Source organism: Bidens hawaiensis, unplaced genomic scaffold (assembly GCF_021521415.1).
Source record: "Bidens hawaiensis isolate Kalapana, Puna unplaced genomic scaffold, B.hawaiensis_p1.1 tig00000190_1, whole genome shotgun sequence".
Classification (NCBI taxonomy): domain Eukaryota; kingdom Viridiplantae; phylum Streptophyta; class Magnoliopsida; order Asterales; family Asteraceae; genus Bidens; species Bidens hawaiensis.
The window spans coordinates 2,756,470-2,773,145 of NW_027491020.1; the positions used below are offsets into that span (position 1 = coordinate 2,756,470).

The 16,676-nt window shown below is 38.5% G+C and overlaps 1 pseudogene; it reads right to left on the reverse strand.

Moving 5' to 3' along the window:
- Positions 1–588: 588 nt before the first annotated feature.
- LOC143593558 (uncharacterized) lies at positions 589–2,186 on the reverse strand (annotated as a pseudogene).
- Between the last annotated feature and the right edge of the window lie 14,490 nt (positions 2,187–16,676).

Genomic DNA, 16,676 nt, shown 5'->3' on the forward strand with positions numbered 1-16,676 from the left:
TCTTGGATCGAGTCTATCCAAGGCCGAAAGAAAACAAGAATAAAATATGAAGTGTAAAAAATGTGCAAAAGATGTCCGAGCACGAGGTGCACCCGGGATCACCGAAACTAACAAATAACCATAAGTTCAAAGAACAGAATGCGATGACCTGACCCTTCCACTGAGGAGGAGACCTACAACTGTGAAAACCCATCGTCTTAACCCAAAACAAAATGTTTCAAGCGAAACTCGAGTCCTCGACCAGCTCTCAAAAGAAAAGCCATGGACTAGCACTCAACCAATTAGCATTTGAAAATCACAATAATAACCAAGGCCACCTCCATTCCACAATTCGTGAAATGCGAGGCACCATCCTTGGAATTAGAGTTAGGGATGGAGAAGCTCATCAGTCCTTGGCAAAATCCAAAACTAAGGGCAGAGCCCTTTGATTTTTATGGGACAACAATAAGTGTTAAATGTATTTTTTTTCACACATAAATCTTATGTCAAACTTTTTTTAACTATATAATAGAGACACAAGAGATTACTTATCTTCGTCTTCTTCGTTTTCTTCGTCGTCTTCGTATTCTTCGTAGTCTTTGCCCGTCGAGCTCGGCTTCACTTTCCTCGTCTACATCGTCATCCCCGCTTGATACAATTTCACCTTCGCCTCAAATTGGCCGAACCGACCAAGCATGTTGAACCAAATCACCCGTAAGCGCATTATGTATTTCACGTGAACACATTCGATAAGCATTTTGCACCCTCTCCCCCATAGTTGCTTGAGGTTGTTGTTGTTAGACATTCCCCGGTATATAATGTTGACATATTGCTCTCCCGTCGTCTTCTAAAATCATGTTATGCAATATGATACACGTATACATAGCATCTCTCATTTTTTCCAATGTCCATGCACGACACGGATTTTCACATAATGCCAACGTTGGTGAAGAACCCCAAAACACCTGTCGATGTCCTTTCGCGAAGACTCTTGTACTTTCTTAAAATAGTTTCTCTTTTCATCCATCGGGTCTCTAAATGTTTTGATAATAATAGAATATTCCGGAAATATCATATCTCCCAAATAGTATCGTGTGGGTAGAAATTATCGTTATCCTAAAACGATGTGACTGGTGCGGTAGCGGAGATGTAATCCTCTACCACGGGCGACGCCTCCAAAACGTTTATGTCATTGTTGGACCCGGGGATGTCAAACTAGGTCGACCAAACCCGAAGGTCGTACGAAGAAACCGCTTGAAGACTCACCGTTGGTATTTTATGGTTACCACGTGTATATTGGCATCGCCATGCAGTTGGACATTTACCCCACTTCCAATGCAGGCAATCTATACTCCCGATCATGCCAAGTAAACCATGTTCCCTTTCATGCACCGGGTAAATCTGTTGTAGATCATGCCAAGTGGGTCTTCTAAGATAACGTTCAACGTATAGTTGTATTATGCCTATAGTAAAATTATTAAGTAAACAAATTTAAAATAAACGCAATTTAATGTTTTTAAAAGTTTAATAAATACCTTGGAAAAATACTCCAAGGTGTCTCGTGTCGTTTTTTACGTCATTTTTAAGTGCTCGTCATTGATGTCGGTCATGGTTTCGTAGGAGAACACGTGTAACGCTGAAGTATATTTATGGATATTGGTGAATCATAACAGCCCTCACGCGTCCCGTTTTTGCTTAAAGTAATCATACTCGCGCTCCAAATCATTGACAATGCGAAAAAATAAAAGTTTAGACATCCAGAAGCGACGTCTAAAAGTCTTCGGGATCTTGTATGCCGGCGAGTCAACAAAATAGTCGTCCATCAAAAGCTTATTGGCGCCCTCATCGTTTCGTTCAACGTATTCTCTTTTCAAAAACGGTTGAGAAGGAGAATAAATAGATTGGATATACTTTGCCGCAAGCGTAGCTGCACTTGTAACCGCCTCCTCCGCCTCGTCATCGGCCGTGTGCTCATTATTTTTCAAATATCTATTGATTATGTCGGATGAGGAGGGAGAATCCATTTTGTTGGTGTTTTGAATAGAAAGTTTGTAGAGGGAGTTTAAAAGTGTGAGGAATTTGTAGAGATTGTTTTAGAAAGCTTAGATGTTTGGTTATATATAGGAAAATAATTGATTTTTTTTTTTTTAAAAATTAGGCGTTGTTCAACGGTCATTTTGACCATAGTGGGAAAATCAAGGGGAAAAACAGGGTGTTTCCGGTCCTATGGGCCGCTTTCGAGATGGATGGCTCCCCACTACGTTGGGTCTAATACCATGTCCATAGCACTTCACTACACTCGAGTTGGCATTGTATTAACATTAGGTGTGCCTTTTGGGTCCGAGAGTTAGACAAACTACCTATATGTCCGGCTTGATTAGATGTTTTCGTTCATACCTTATTGGCTATGTAACTTCTAAAAAGCTAGTCAAAGTAAATGTGGTCGCACATTACATCAGATAGTTAATCTAAATAAGACATTGGGGGTTTAGTTAAATAGAAAGTTGACACATATATGAAATTAGAGAAGGAGTTGACAATTATCACATGATGTGTGTTTTTTTGGTTCAAGAAACATGTCATGTCCTACCATATTTTAAATCGCACACAAAGTTCTGATTCAACATTGTTATATTTCAATCCGAACAAGACACAAACTAATAATGGATCTAAGCAATTGAATTTAACCAGTAGTTATCATATTCCACTAATTTATGAGGATGAATGCATGTAGACTTTGAATAAATGTTTTAGTTACATGTGTTACATTCACAGTCCCATCAATCAAACCCGGTGACCAATATGTTGGTTGGTGTGATTTAAGTTCTATTTAGGATTTTGAAGAGGTAGGTCCCAGCAGAGCCCAGTTGGACCCGCAAGACTCACCTTGAACAGGGACGTCTGCGCAGAAACCAACTGGATCCGCAGGACCAACCATGCTCAGAGACGTGACGTCCTTACGCGCAGTATGCAAGCTGTTCCCGCAGGAAATGCCTCCCAATGGTGAAGGACTCCGCCTGTCCCCGCAGCCTCGGACACAAGCCATCAGGGAAGGCCACCCGCGCAGCAAGGCTACACGCACAAGGCACTTAGCTCTCAATCATTCAGTGTCACCTGAAGGAATGAGCGAAGCCGGGAACAATCCCGCACAAGGGCGGGAGGGGGAATACTCCCGCCCAAATAAGCCAGTCCGTACGATACGGGAAGATCTTCTGTACTGTACCTGACGAGGTATGGGAAAAAGATCTGACTAAAGATACGACAGCTTATGGACAACAGTATGGCGAGCAGCATGCTCCTACACTGTATGTCACTATTAGCCGCTGCCTACTCACCAACTCTTGTCATACCACGTGCGTAGCCGGCAGTTGGTGGAAAAGGAATAGTATACAGCAGGCCTGGTCGCTATCAGCCGCTGCCTACCCACCAACTACCAGCAGGGCACGTGCGTAGGCTACTGTTGGTGGAACAGGAATACTGTTGCAGCCGGCCACACCTCCTTGGAAACCTACCTTCGGCTATAAATACCACAAATGGTATGACCATCTCATCTTATCTTGTATCATCATATTATACCTGATATCTGCTCTAGCAATCTCTTAATATACATTTATATTTAAAGAGCAATCTAGTCTGATTCTCACGCCGGAGGGTGGTCACAAGGAGGAACCCCCCCCCCCCCCCCTTCTCAGTGACAAGCTCACGGTGTCCGTTTTGCAGGTTTTCAGAAGAACCATCTTCTCTGGGTCTAACCCCTCGTGGGAAATATCTATCTAACCCCCAGGTTATCCGTAATCTGCCCGGGGTCCGGTTAGTGTTTCTTCATTGGCGCCATCCGTGGGACACGAACCCACGACCACGTGGTTAAAAGCCTTCACATACCGAGCACCCGCAGGGAATTGAAGCCAAGTAAACCTTGGCAAACAAGTAACCGTAAGACGGATGCGGGTACAGTGTTAAGGCAAAACCCTTCACATACCTAGCACCCGCAGGGAATTGAAGCCAAGTAAACATTGGCAAACAAGTAACCGTAAGACGGATGCGGGTACAGTGTAAAGGCAAAACCCTTCACATACCTAGCACCCGCAGGGAATTGAGGCCAAGTATACCTCGGCAACCAAGTAACTATAATACGGGTGCGGGTACAGTGTAAAGGCAAAACCCTTCACATACCGAGCACCCGCAGGGAATTGAAGCCAAGTAAACCTTGGCAAACAAGTAACCGTAAGACGGATGCGGGTACAGTGTTAAGGCAAAACCCTTCACATACCTAGCACCCGCAGGGAATTGAAGCCAAGTAAACCTTGGCAAACAAGTAACCGTAAGACGGATGCGGGTACAGTGTTAAGGCAAAACCCTTCACATACCTAGCACCCGCAGGGAATTGAAGCCAGGAATACCTTGGAAGTAAAGTAACCGTAAGACGAGCGCAGGTACAGTGTTAAGGCAAAACCCTTCACATACCTAGCGCTCCGCTGGGAATTGAAACCAAGAAGGATCTTCTGGGCAATGCTTGCGGAAACGGAAATAACATCCCCGCATAGCGGGAACATCGAGAACTACGTTGTTTGAAGCTCCAGGATGGAATTGGTGGTTTTAACATAATTGATCACTATGTTCAAAACTACCAAAACCTCATGGAGAATCCACACAAGTGGGACTCAACGCTCCTGACTTGCGAGGAGGTTACAGACCTACCCGCATCATACCCAAAGACCAAGCAGGAAACTCGGGAATTTCTGCAAGTGACAAGGACTTCCGCGGGAAGAATCCCCATGGAAAACCTTAAAAAACCCTTTTCAAAACCCTTTGCTTAAGTCCAAAAGTTCACCTCACTTTATTAAACACGCATGAGAAGAACATTGGACTGGGGGGACTTGAAGAGGTAGGTCCCAGCAGAGCCCAGTTGGACCCGCAAGACTCACCTTGAACAGGGACGTCTGCGCAGAAACCAACTGGATCCGCAGGGCCAACCATGCTCAGAGACGTGACGTCCTTACGCGCAGTACGCAAGCTGTTCCCGCAGGAAATGCCTCCCAATGGTGAAGGACTCTGCCTGTCCCCGCAGCCTCGGATACAAGCCATCAGGGAAGGCCACCCGCGCAGCAAGGCTACACGCACAAGGCACTTAGCTCTCAATCATTCAGTGTCACCTGAGGAATGAGCGAAGCCGGGAACAATCCCGCACAAGGGCGGGAGGGGGAATACTCCCGCCCAAATAAGCCAGTCCGTACGATACGGGAAGATCTTCTGTACTGTACCTGACGAGGTATGGGAAAAAGATCTGACTAAAGATACGACAGCTTATGGACAACAGTATGGCGAGCAGCATGCTCCTACACTGTATGTCACTATTAGCCGCTGCCTACTCACCAACTCTTGTCATACCACGTGCGTAGCCGGCAGTTGGTGGAAAAGGAATAGTATACAGCAGGCCTGGTCGCTATCAGCCGCTGCCTACCCACCAACTACCAGCAGGGCACGTGCGTAGGCTACTGTTGGTGGAACAGGAATACTGTTGCAGCCGGCCACACCTCCTTGGAAACCTACCTTCGGCTATAAATACCACAAATGGTATGACCATCTCATCTTATCTTGTATCATCATATTATACCTGATATCTGCTCTAGCAATATCTTAATATACATTTATATTTAAAGAGGAATCTAGTCTGATTATCACGCCGGAGGGTGGTCACAAGGAGGAACCCCCCCCCTTCTCAGTGACAAGCTCACGGTGTCCGTTTTGCAGGTTATCAGAAGAACCATCTTCTCTGGGTCTAACCCCTCGTGGGAAACATCTATCTAACCCCCAGGTTATCCGTAATCTGCCCGGGGTCCGGTTAGTGTTTCTTCAGATTTTTATCATGATTAAGTAACCACTACCAATATTTAGACGATATTATCCATATTTGACACTTGACGGTTGATTTTAATCTAGATTTAAGATAACAGTTACATCATTCCATTACAAGACAATTATTATTATTATTATTATTAACTGTAGGATCATTTAGGCTACCACACATTAGTAAAGAAAGAATAAAGGCCAAATCGTTAACGAATAATGAGGAGAGAAACCATGTTTTGGAGGTTGTGTGCTAATAGGAACAGGTTGCTGCGACACTAGAAATGTCGCCAAAACAATTGTGACCACTTCCTAGTGTCGCTCAAGCTCACGGAGAATGATTATCTGGTAGCGACACTTGAAGTGTCACACACAATTGCGACACTTCAGAGTGTCCCTGTTAGCTTGTTGCGACACTCCTCAACTCTATATACGTTTCAAATGGTTTAATAGAATAACAGAGTTGTACCACATTTGTATTTTTGACTTTTATAAATCAAATGATGTTTATTAGTTGAGGTGTTCGGTTTTACTCCTTTTTGTTACATTTCTGTATTTTGGATCTTGAATACCATTTCAATGAATATTTCACATATTTGAACTTGTTTGTCATCAAGCTTGCATTTGATTTAGAGAACTCTATATTTAAGACTGAAAATGATGGTTGCAAATTTAGCAACCGGACTTGTGACCAACATCATGATGGTCACAAAATTAGTGTCCTCACCAACTAGATCCAGTCAAACCTTATGCAAAAACTGTTCACTTCTTCCCTTAGGTAGCCATAATTAAATTAAAAAACAATAATGAATTAAAATCCGACAGAATTACATATATTGTCCTTTATGTTTACACCAAATTTCAGTGGTTGTCCTTTATCTTTAAAAGTAACATAAATTGTCCTTTACGTTTCCAAATGTTACACCGTTTGTCCTTTAGCCCTAACCCAGTTAGTTTTTATCGTTAAGTCTGGTCATATGCCTTGCACATGAGGGTAAATTGGTCATTTTACCCATTTATTTATAAAAACATTTTAATAAATAAATTTAAAGAAATATAAAATATTAAAACTAACACTCTCTCTCTCTCTCTTTGATGAACCACCAGTACCCGACCCCTACACCTACACCATCACCATCAGCCACCATCCAACCTCCGGCAACCCACCGTGTGACAACCACCATCAACGCTTATCACCACCGCCATGTCTATCACCACCAAACCCGGCCAACACAAAAGCCCCAATTTGGTAAAACACGAATACACTAAATCCGGCCACCATCTCTTACACACACACAACCGCACCTACAAAAAGCACCACCAAATAACTGTCACTCACCGAGAGCAGAAAAATTGGGGTCACCAACCACCAATACCACAGATTACGACCTAGATCTAGCTGACGTCGTTGGTGGTGGCAGAAGTCATACCTATTACGACCCAGATCTAAACGACGTCGGAGCCGTGGTGCGTCAATGGCAGAGTACATTTTCAATCACTAAGCATGACTGGTGTTTCCAACTTCCGATTTCCATAAAGAAAACTAAAAGAGATCGAGGGTTCCGTTTGATTTTGCTGCGAAGGATGTGTCACGGTTTTGTTGGTGGTTGATGATTTGCAGGTAGGGATAAAGAGGGAGAGAGAGAGAGAGTGTTTCAAAGAAAGATAAAGTGGTATGTTTAATGTTTTTAGAGAGAGAGAGAAAACGATGGGTTGGTTGGTGGTTGTGGTGGCTCGCCGGAGAAGATGGTGGTGGTGGTGCTGGGTTGGTGGTGGTGTATGAACGGAAGAGAGAGAGAGATGCATTCTTTTATTTTTTAAAATGTTTTTTTAATAAGCGGGTAAAATGACCAATTTACCCTCATGTGCAAGGCACATGACCAAACTTAACGATAAAAACTAACTGGGTTAGAGCTAAAGGACAAACGGTGTAACATTTGGAAACGTAAAGGACAATTTCTGTTACTTTTAAAAATAAAGGACAACCACTGAAATTTGGTGTAAACATAAAGGACAATATCTGTAATTCTGTCTTAAAATCCAAATAATACAACTACCTGTCGGAAAAAAAATACTGTAGTATATTAAAGTTAAAATTAATTTTTGATCACAAAAATAAAGAAATATGATCAAGTAACAAAACGGTTGGAAAGGCACAACAAATAATGAACTGAATCTAAAAATGATGTTTCGGTCACAAAACAGTTGTAAACTAAAAATTTTAGAAGCAAAATATGTAGTCAATTGTTTACCGACATAATGATAGCTCATATTGATATGACTAAAGCAATCAAATAATTAACATGACCGTAATCAAATGACTCCTAACCGTGACCGAATTCCTTTTCCTCTTTCACTACAACAAATTCTTCTAATACGACGACGACAACACATGTTCTAAAAATCTCTTGTATAGGCTTAAGTGATAGCATGTCGTTGCCTTTGCTTCAACGCTAAAGGGGAAAAAATTGAATTACATAAAATAAATTACTAATCTTCGCTGACGTTACAATCGGCAATTAGAAATTACACCATGGTTAGGAACATGACAAAGAACAACTAGAAGAAGGTTTTAATGTTCTAGAAAGTGGTAGCTAAATATCAATAATAATAACTACGATGAACTATCCACATCGCAATAAATCGTCACATACGTTTAGTCTATTTTTGATTGTTTTCCCTTCAACCAAGTGACCAACCCACCGCCCATTTGCTACTTCTTGTAATATATGCATAGGTTAAAATTTATGGTAAGTAAATGTATTTGAATTTTCTTTATTGTCACAAGCCCTCAAGGTTTGGTTCTTGACTCCATGTTATGGGCGCGTTTTTTTGTTATCTATTAGGAAAATACTTAAAATAAACCCTAGAGTGTATACAAAACAAAACAGAATCATCATAGACACTCCCACGTATTTTTTTATTTTTTTTTCTTTTTTTGAAAGGCAAAGTTCATTGAAAAATAAAAAAGAAAGAGAAGAGCAGCTAGCAAGTAACAAGGGCTCAAACAGTCAAATCAAAAAGACAAAGTGACAAATTAAATTGGAAAGTTTACAAAGTTAAACATACACCAATCTTCTCGTTCCAAGCTCAACAAATAATAACTAGATGAAAATATAAAAAAAGAACACGTAGTAGGCGTGTGTTTTCTAGAAGTTTCTATTTGAACATCAAGGTGATGTCATCAACAATGTAGCTAAAAGTTTAATAGATGTGTAGTCTATTCTCGATCTCCAGCAAACATAAATTAATTTGCTACATACATACATACGTGACATACTAATAGTTGCATTAGGGTCCTCGTGTATCAACATTTAACATGCATGGTAGGTCATGAAGGATTTCTTTGAATATTTTATTTTTGTAAATGGCATCTTTCCAATTACGTGGTTTTATTAGATGACACAACCATGTGGCATACACATGATTTCTTGTAACGTTAAATCACAGAAAAAAAAAGAAAATTTAAGAAAAACAGGTAGTATAATTTGCAAGAATTAACTATTTTGGATAAGTTATGAAAACAACGATGTAACAAGAGTAAAGTTGTTGGATCTACTAGACTGCTACATATGTAAACCTAATTGAGGATCGGGTTTAAGACGTGTTGAAAAGAAGGGTTTTATGTTTTGCATGGATGTTGAAGGTCACGCTTAGCGAGACACTAGAAGTGTCATGGGACACTTCCTATTATCTCTCATAAGCTCTTAATTTTGGAAATCTGATAGCGACACTTAGAATTGTCACCCAGGCTCACATAGACACTTCTCCTGCCTATATATATAGTTTTGGATTTTTTTCGTGTAAGTTGGGTTGTTAAATCAGATTGTGTTAGGGCTAGTTTTAGTTTTGATGGTTCTCATTGTAATAGAATGGCTGACTTATAGCTTGTATCTTTAGCTTTTACCAATCATGATTATTAGTTGAATCTAGTGGGTTATTACATGTTTTCATCACATTTTCTCTATTTTGGATTTTGATCGCCACATCTATTGGTAATTCATAGTTCTGATTAGTTGCGTAATCAAGCTTACACCGAATCTAGAGATAAACGGACCTACAAAAGCATTGCTATATTAAAATTTCACTTACTATTTTGGATAAGTTATGAAAACGACGAGTTTTTTTTTTTTTTTTTGACAATTTGCTATATTAAAATTTCGTTAGAATTTTTCACGTGTGAAATTCGTTTTATGATTTTGAACGCAATTCTAATGAAAAAAAAATTTGAAAACTACCATCTAGCAGCTCTATGATTTCTTCATCTCGCACTCTCTTCTTTCTGGTTCTTGAAATTCACAAAGAAATCATGCGAGGTTATCGTCAAATTTATGAGTTGTATCCGACAAAAGGAACCTCCAAATTATTTCGATATAAAAGTGTTTCACGACTCTCTAAGCATTGTGTTTTACGAATCCCGAATATATTGTTTGCAACTGAATGGTTCGTTTCCAAACCAAGTTCAACCAAACTGGTATTCAGATCTCACCATGCGTATTTAGCAAACCAATTTAGCTAAAGCCCATGTCTTATACTTATATTAAAAGCCCACCAAAAATCGACATGTCTGAATTTACTTGATGTTTAAGGCCTGTGCCTGAATTTACACACTAGTAGTAGCATATGATTATGTGGCATTTGTATATCAATCCTGGATTCCTTCCAACATAAAAGAAAACCAGGGTTGATTTGTTTTTTTTTTATCTATACCAAAATAAAAGATAAAAAAAATCAGAGAGTCTATACCAAACAAAATCGTCATAGTTGGATGAGAATATGAACAAGGAACATGTAGAAGGCTTGTGTTTTCTTTCTAGCAACCAATATCAACCAACAATAACCGTTCATAGATCATGTGTAGTCAGTCTATTCATCCCTCCAACTAACCCACAATTTAATTTTGCTACAAACGTGACATAGTAATAGTTGCACTAGCGTCGTCGTCGTTCAACATTTAACATGGTAGGCCATGAAGTATTTCTTTTTTATTTTTCTTTATGCATATGGAATTAATTCTTCTAATTCAAGTGCTTTTGTGGGTGACGCAGCCATGTGATACCATACACATGATCAATTGAAGCTTTTGATCCATTAATAAATATAACTGATGATTATTATTTTATGAAAGTAATTTAGAAAAAGGAGATTAACAAATATGGATAAGTTATGAAAACGTCAAGGTATAGAGTAGAACTATCTGCGCCCATTAGTTTAGTTCATAATCATCAGTTGTTTTAAACTGTATCATTTCTTTTTCTCGTCTATGTTTAGATTTGGAGAACCTCACCCGTGACTTCACTTTGATGTCTTCTTCGTTCATCAGTTGCCGACACACTGACTTTTGAAGCCACTATTGAAGTTTGGTGACCAGGATCGATAAACACAAAAACGAAGTTTAGATCATAAGCTCGATCTTTGTAATTCTCATTAGCTCGAAAATTACAATACTCAAATCTCTTAATGATATAACCCACAAGCTCGGGTATATATACTAATTAGATTTCAAAACCCAACTAGACTAGAATACAAATACCATAATCATATTCAAATACTAATTGGTAAAAACAAATCTAAATAATAATTAATAAATAAATTCCTTGTTGTCCAAGTCATTTGCTCGACTTGTTCACCAAGTAATTTATTCCATGTAAATCAAGTCACGTGCTCAACTTGATAAACAAGACACGAACTCATCATAGGCTCGATGAGTCGGCCCAACCCGCCTCATTGACTCGAGGACGGAATTTAAGTCCAACAACTATACCACTATCACTACCACCGCCCACTTGTAAGTTATAGCGTTTCTTGCCGTCGCGCCTCTTGAGCGTTGGTGAAACTAGGGGTGTTCACAGCCCGGTTTTTAGAGTAAATCGTGAACCAAACCGTTAGTAACGGTTTTTAACTTTTGTAAACCTAAACCAAACCGTAGAACTCTTACACCAAACCATTGGTAACAGTTTGGGCTCATTGGGCTTTTATACAAGACATCCAAGATAAGTGATGCGATTTCAACATAACCAACAAAACCTAGGTACATAAGCGATTTTCAAAGGAACATAACGGATTTCAACATTAGTTACATAAAAACAAAACATGCGGTCGTAAACCCGTTTACAAGAAATTCATAAAATGAACAAACACACATTACTATGTTGTGTTAGAAACTTGGAATTTGGATACCACGCACAAAGGATTTGCTTAGTTTAGTGGCTTACTTTACTAGTTAAAACAGCTATCTGAATGTGAAAATGGGCTTAGCCCACTTTTTATTTTTTATTTATTTATCTTTTTTAAACTGCGACTTTCTTGTCTATTAGGCCACCGCACTCCCTAAATTTTGAGAGTCCCGTTACCTCACTCTGGTCAGATTATATTGTCTTAACTGGGCCTACGCTGGTTTTAGAGTTTGGTTTGAGCGTTCCCCCAAAAAACCATATCGTTGAATGCCATTTAACAGTCGTTGTGCCACCACAAGTGTAGAGCATAACTCTCTTGCATAACACATGATGGGATGAAACACACGGGTGAGCTAAGAATTTGAACTACAACCTCGCATGGGCTAGCTCAAATCTTTCATCGTCATAATCCATAAAAAATGACACAAGTAGAGATTAAACTTAGGTCTCCATATTAGCCCGAGGGGATCCAACTTTTATTTATATGTAATAACTTAGATAGAGTTAAAACAATTAAGTTATATAATATTTCAACGTTTTAATTTAAATAATTCTTACTGTCTGGTTATATGGTTGATTTTGGTATAAACCATAAATTAAAGTGTTTGCTACAATTTAGAAATATTGAAGCTGATCAACCAAAAGTTAAGTAAAACCGATTGTGAAACCAAACAGATGACCAGTTTGGCCGGTTTTACGGTTTGAAACCGAACCATGAACACCCCTAGATGAAACCTGCAACCAATTGTGGGTAATGATAACTATTAAATTAATTACAGATAAGATAAACTTTGTTTTATAATTATCTCTATTATACTTTTAAATAGCTAACTAATGAAATGCTAATGAGTTCTTATTGTTACGTGCATTTAACACGGTATGCAATGGAGAATTTCATTCATATTTTTACTTTTGTAAATTAATCCTTCAATGTTTACATATTTTTGTTACGTGACAATCATATTATAGACTCGATCGTGTGAACCGAATGTAACCCTGACTAGATCCAAAGGGTACCGTATTCGACATTCCAACCATCTTTGGTGAAACATGTAAGGCCTAATAAATAATAACTTTTCAAGAAACACGCGAACTTTAATTAAGGTTATATATATATGTAGTATATAAAAATGATATGTGTTTGATGCAAGTCTGCAACAGTATTGGATATAAACATTTAATTAAGAACAAGTAGAAGCCTAGAAGGGCGGTGTTTTCTAGAACTTTCTTTTTAACATTAATAATTAATGCTAAGTCATATATCGCTATAAACGTAACACAGATGTATAGTCTATTCTTTCCTCCAACCAAGCCAGAAATTAATTAATTTGCTACATGGTACGTAGCCCATAAAGTTTCTCTTTGGTCTAGTTTTTCTTTTTCTTTTTCTTTTATTTATTTATTTTTTTTTTGTAAATGGATTCCTCATTTGTAGATGCTTTTGTTAAGGGCGACACAGCCATGTGATACCATATACATATGACTATATGTGACTGAAACTACAAATCACAGGAAAAAAAAATAACCGATGAGTTACATTATACAAAAGAAATTAGAAAACGGGTAATATATAGTTACCCTAAATCTTAAACTCATAACTTAGTGGTCAAGTGGTTTGAAGTTTGTCTCTCTTAAAAGTGGTTTGTGTTCAAATATTTGTAAGTGCACTGCAAACTTAGGTGGGTTTTAGGAAGTAAAAAGTTTGAAGGTTAATAAAAATAAGTTATGAAAATATCGATGCAGTAATAGTAGAAGCGTTATGTGTGTGTGTGTGTGTGTGTGTGTGTTTAACTAGAATTTGACTTTTAGTTGGTTTGGTTCGGGTTTGACTGACTTCAAAGTATATGGTTAGAAACTGATTTCAACCTACCAGTCGGTTTAGGTCCAAACTGGGTTCAATCAACCATTTCCAAGGTTCGATTTGGGCTCAAAACGCGTCCCAATTTCCAATAGTTTCCACCTTAATACAAGGATTTTAAAGAAACATGTGTGTGTTGAGGTGTACAAAAAAACCGGTTTCACCCAAACCGCCAGTTTCAGGACCGGATCCCCTTAAGATATACCAAACCGGTTTTAAAACCGAACCGATTTGAGGAAAACTGGTTAAAACTGGTTTAAAACCAGTTAACCTGTTTATAAACCGAACCGAACCGACGTGACCAGGCTGGTCTATCTTGCTTCTAAACCGGTTTATAAACCGAACCGGTTTAAGTCAAACCGGTTTTGACCAGCCATTGACCAAACCGGTTTGGTTTGGGTTTAAAACCGGTTTTGTCACCTCTATGTGTGTGTGTGTTAACCAATTTAACTTAAGCCCGTGTTTTTTAGGCTCATGCCTGATATTTGGATAGAGGCCCACCAAAAATGAAGTAGCCCAGGCCCCTGTATGACTTACTTACCATTTTTAATGCCCAAATCTAAATTTAAGATAAGATGCCTACTAAAAGTCAAGTAGCCCTGCAAGACTTATCATTGTGCCATTTTTCTTTAGCTGAATGAAGAGCCCAACTGCCCAAGCTTTTGCTCGATTCTTAACTTATTTTATATATATAACGGTTAAACTATCCCAAATTTTGCCATCGGCGTGGCTCAAACCCTTGACATGGAAGCAACAACACACTAACACCTAACTCAGGATCATTGTTTATTGTATAAAGAAACTAGTTTGAACACGTTTCCAAAAGGATTATGTTGGTGTATGCATCTTGCAGGCTTGTTATTAATAGTGAAACAACCGTTTTGTAAAAATACTAAATTTTTGTTTTTTCAACTAATAGTTGTAGGAAAAGTTTCACACCGACCGTGAATTATTGGAGATTGTGTTATACGAAATATAGCATCTCATATACCTCAAACCAACACAAGATTGTGTTCGTAGAAAAATAAAAAATGTCACGTCTCATATACCACATATGGATTGATTGTGTGACCGAGAAGTAAGAACTTCAGCATTAACAAGTTTAAATTGAAGTTTATGTTAGTTGATTTTGTGAGCTCTTGTAAACACAATACAATAATGGTTGGTCTAAGTTTGTCTAATATGTTAAAATTTTCACCCATTCAATATTATTTTGCATATAAATGGTGTTTTCATGGCGACGATGACCATATATGATGCTTACCACCGCACCATCTTGTTATAAGAAAAGGGTATTGAACCTGAAGGACCTGAATGTCATTATTTGTTTATGTAACCTTGCGTTCATCAATAATAAGCAATTACGAGTGGCTCTTAATATCCAATTTGTTCAATTCGTTGGTGTTTTCGTAACACATCTTGTAGTGGTTGCATATATAAGGTGTGTATATATTGAGATTTTTTCTAGTGAGGGTAACCGTGCGAGTCACACGATGACAATGTAGATTTAGTAGTGTGTTTCCATTCAAATGAACAAACGAAAATATATGTTTCAACTTTTTTTAGTATTTGGAAACACTTATTTATTTATTTATTTGTTACTTTTGAAGTGCAATAATAATTAATATATTAAAAATGGTAAAAGAAGAAAAGAAGGTGTTTTGTGATGCGATGGGAAAGCAAGCACGAGGTGCTGAAAAGAAGCATGCGCGGAGGCACATGTTGGAAAATGGAAATAAATAAGAGAGAATAATGAAAATAAATAAATAAATAAGAGATAAATAATTCCCCCGAGATTTGCTCCCGGGTCTAATGACTGCATGGGTTCCCATATGTTACTCCCTCATTTCATGCCCCTTATCACTCCAATAATAATAATAATAACAATAATAATATTATTATTATACATATTTAAAAATACATATTTAGTTTGTTATTATGCTTTTTTACGTTTGGGTATTATTATTATTATACATTATTAAAGTTTTTAATCATATTATTATTATTTAAAAATACATATTTAGTTTGTTATTATATTTTTTTACGTTTTGTAACATCCCGAAAATTTCCAAAATGATATTAATTATATTACTTATAATAGAGGGAAAGTTTACTCGGGTTATCGGGAAATAAATAAATAGAGTAGGAGTTGGTATGGGTCGGGCTAGCGTTGGGTAGTGGATATGGGTTTTAGACTTAGATTAATGGAGATGGGTTAAATGAGAATGGTCCTTAGGTCCATGGGATTTAAGGGATATAAATATCCCCTAAAACCCCATACCATCATTCTTTCCATCTATTTTCTAACACACTCCAAAACACACACACCACACACCACCAACACCGCCGGCCGGCCGAGGAGAGGAACGGACAGATCCGAGAGAGAGTGAGGGCTAGTTGTGATTAACAAGTTGAACAAGATCCAAACAAGCTCAAAAATGTATGATTCTTGATCTTTGAAGTTTAAAGATCCAAGCTTTTTAGTGTATATATGACCGGAAACGGTTGGGGAACGTAGGGGGTGATGTCGAACCATAGCAAGGGTGTTAAAATCGCTCGAAATGCTGGTCAGAAACTAAAACAGCGGCTGATCTGGGCAACTTCGCCTGCATCTGGGCAACTTCGCCTTCAAAGCGATAACTTCGCCTTCAAAGCGATAACTTCGCCTGAAGCCAAGTTCGCCTAACTGGTAACTTCGCCTAAAGCCAAGTTTGCCTGATGACAACTTCGCCTAAAGCCAAGTTCGCCTGATGACAACTTCGCCTAAAGCTAAGTTCGCCTAAGGTTTAACTTCGCCAAAAGTCAAGTTCGATTAG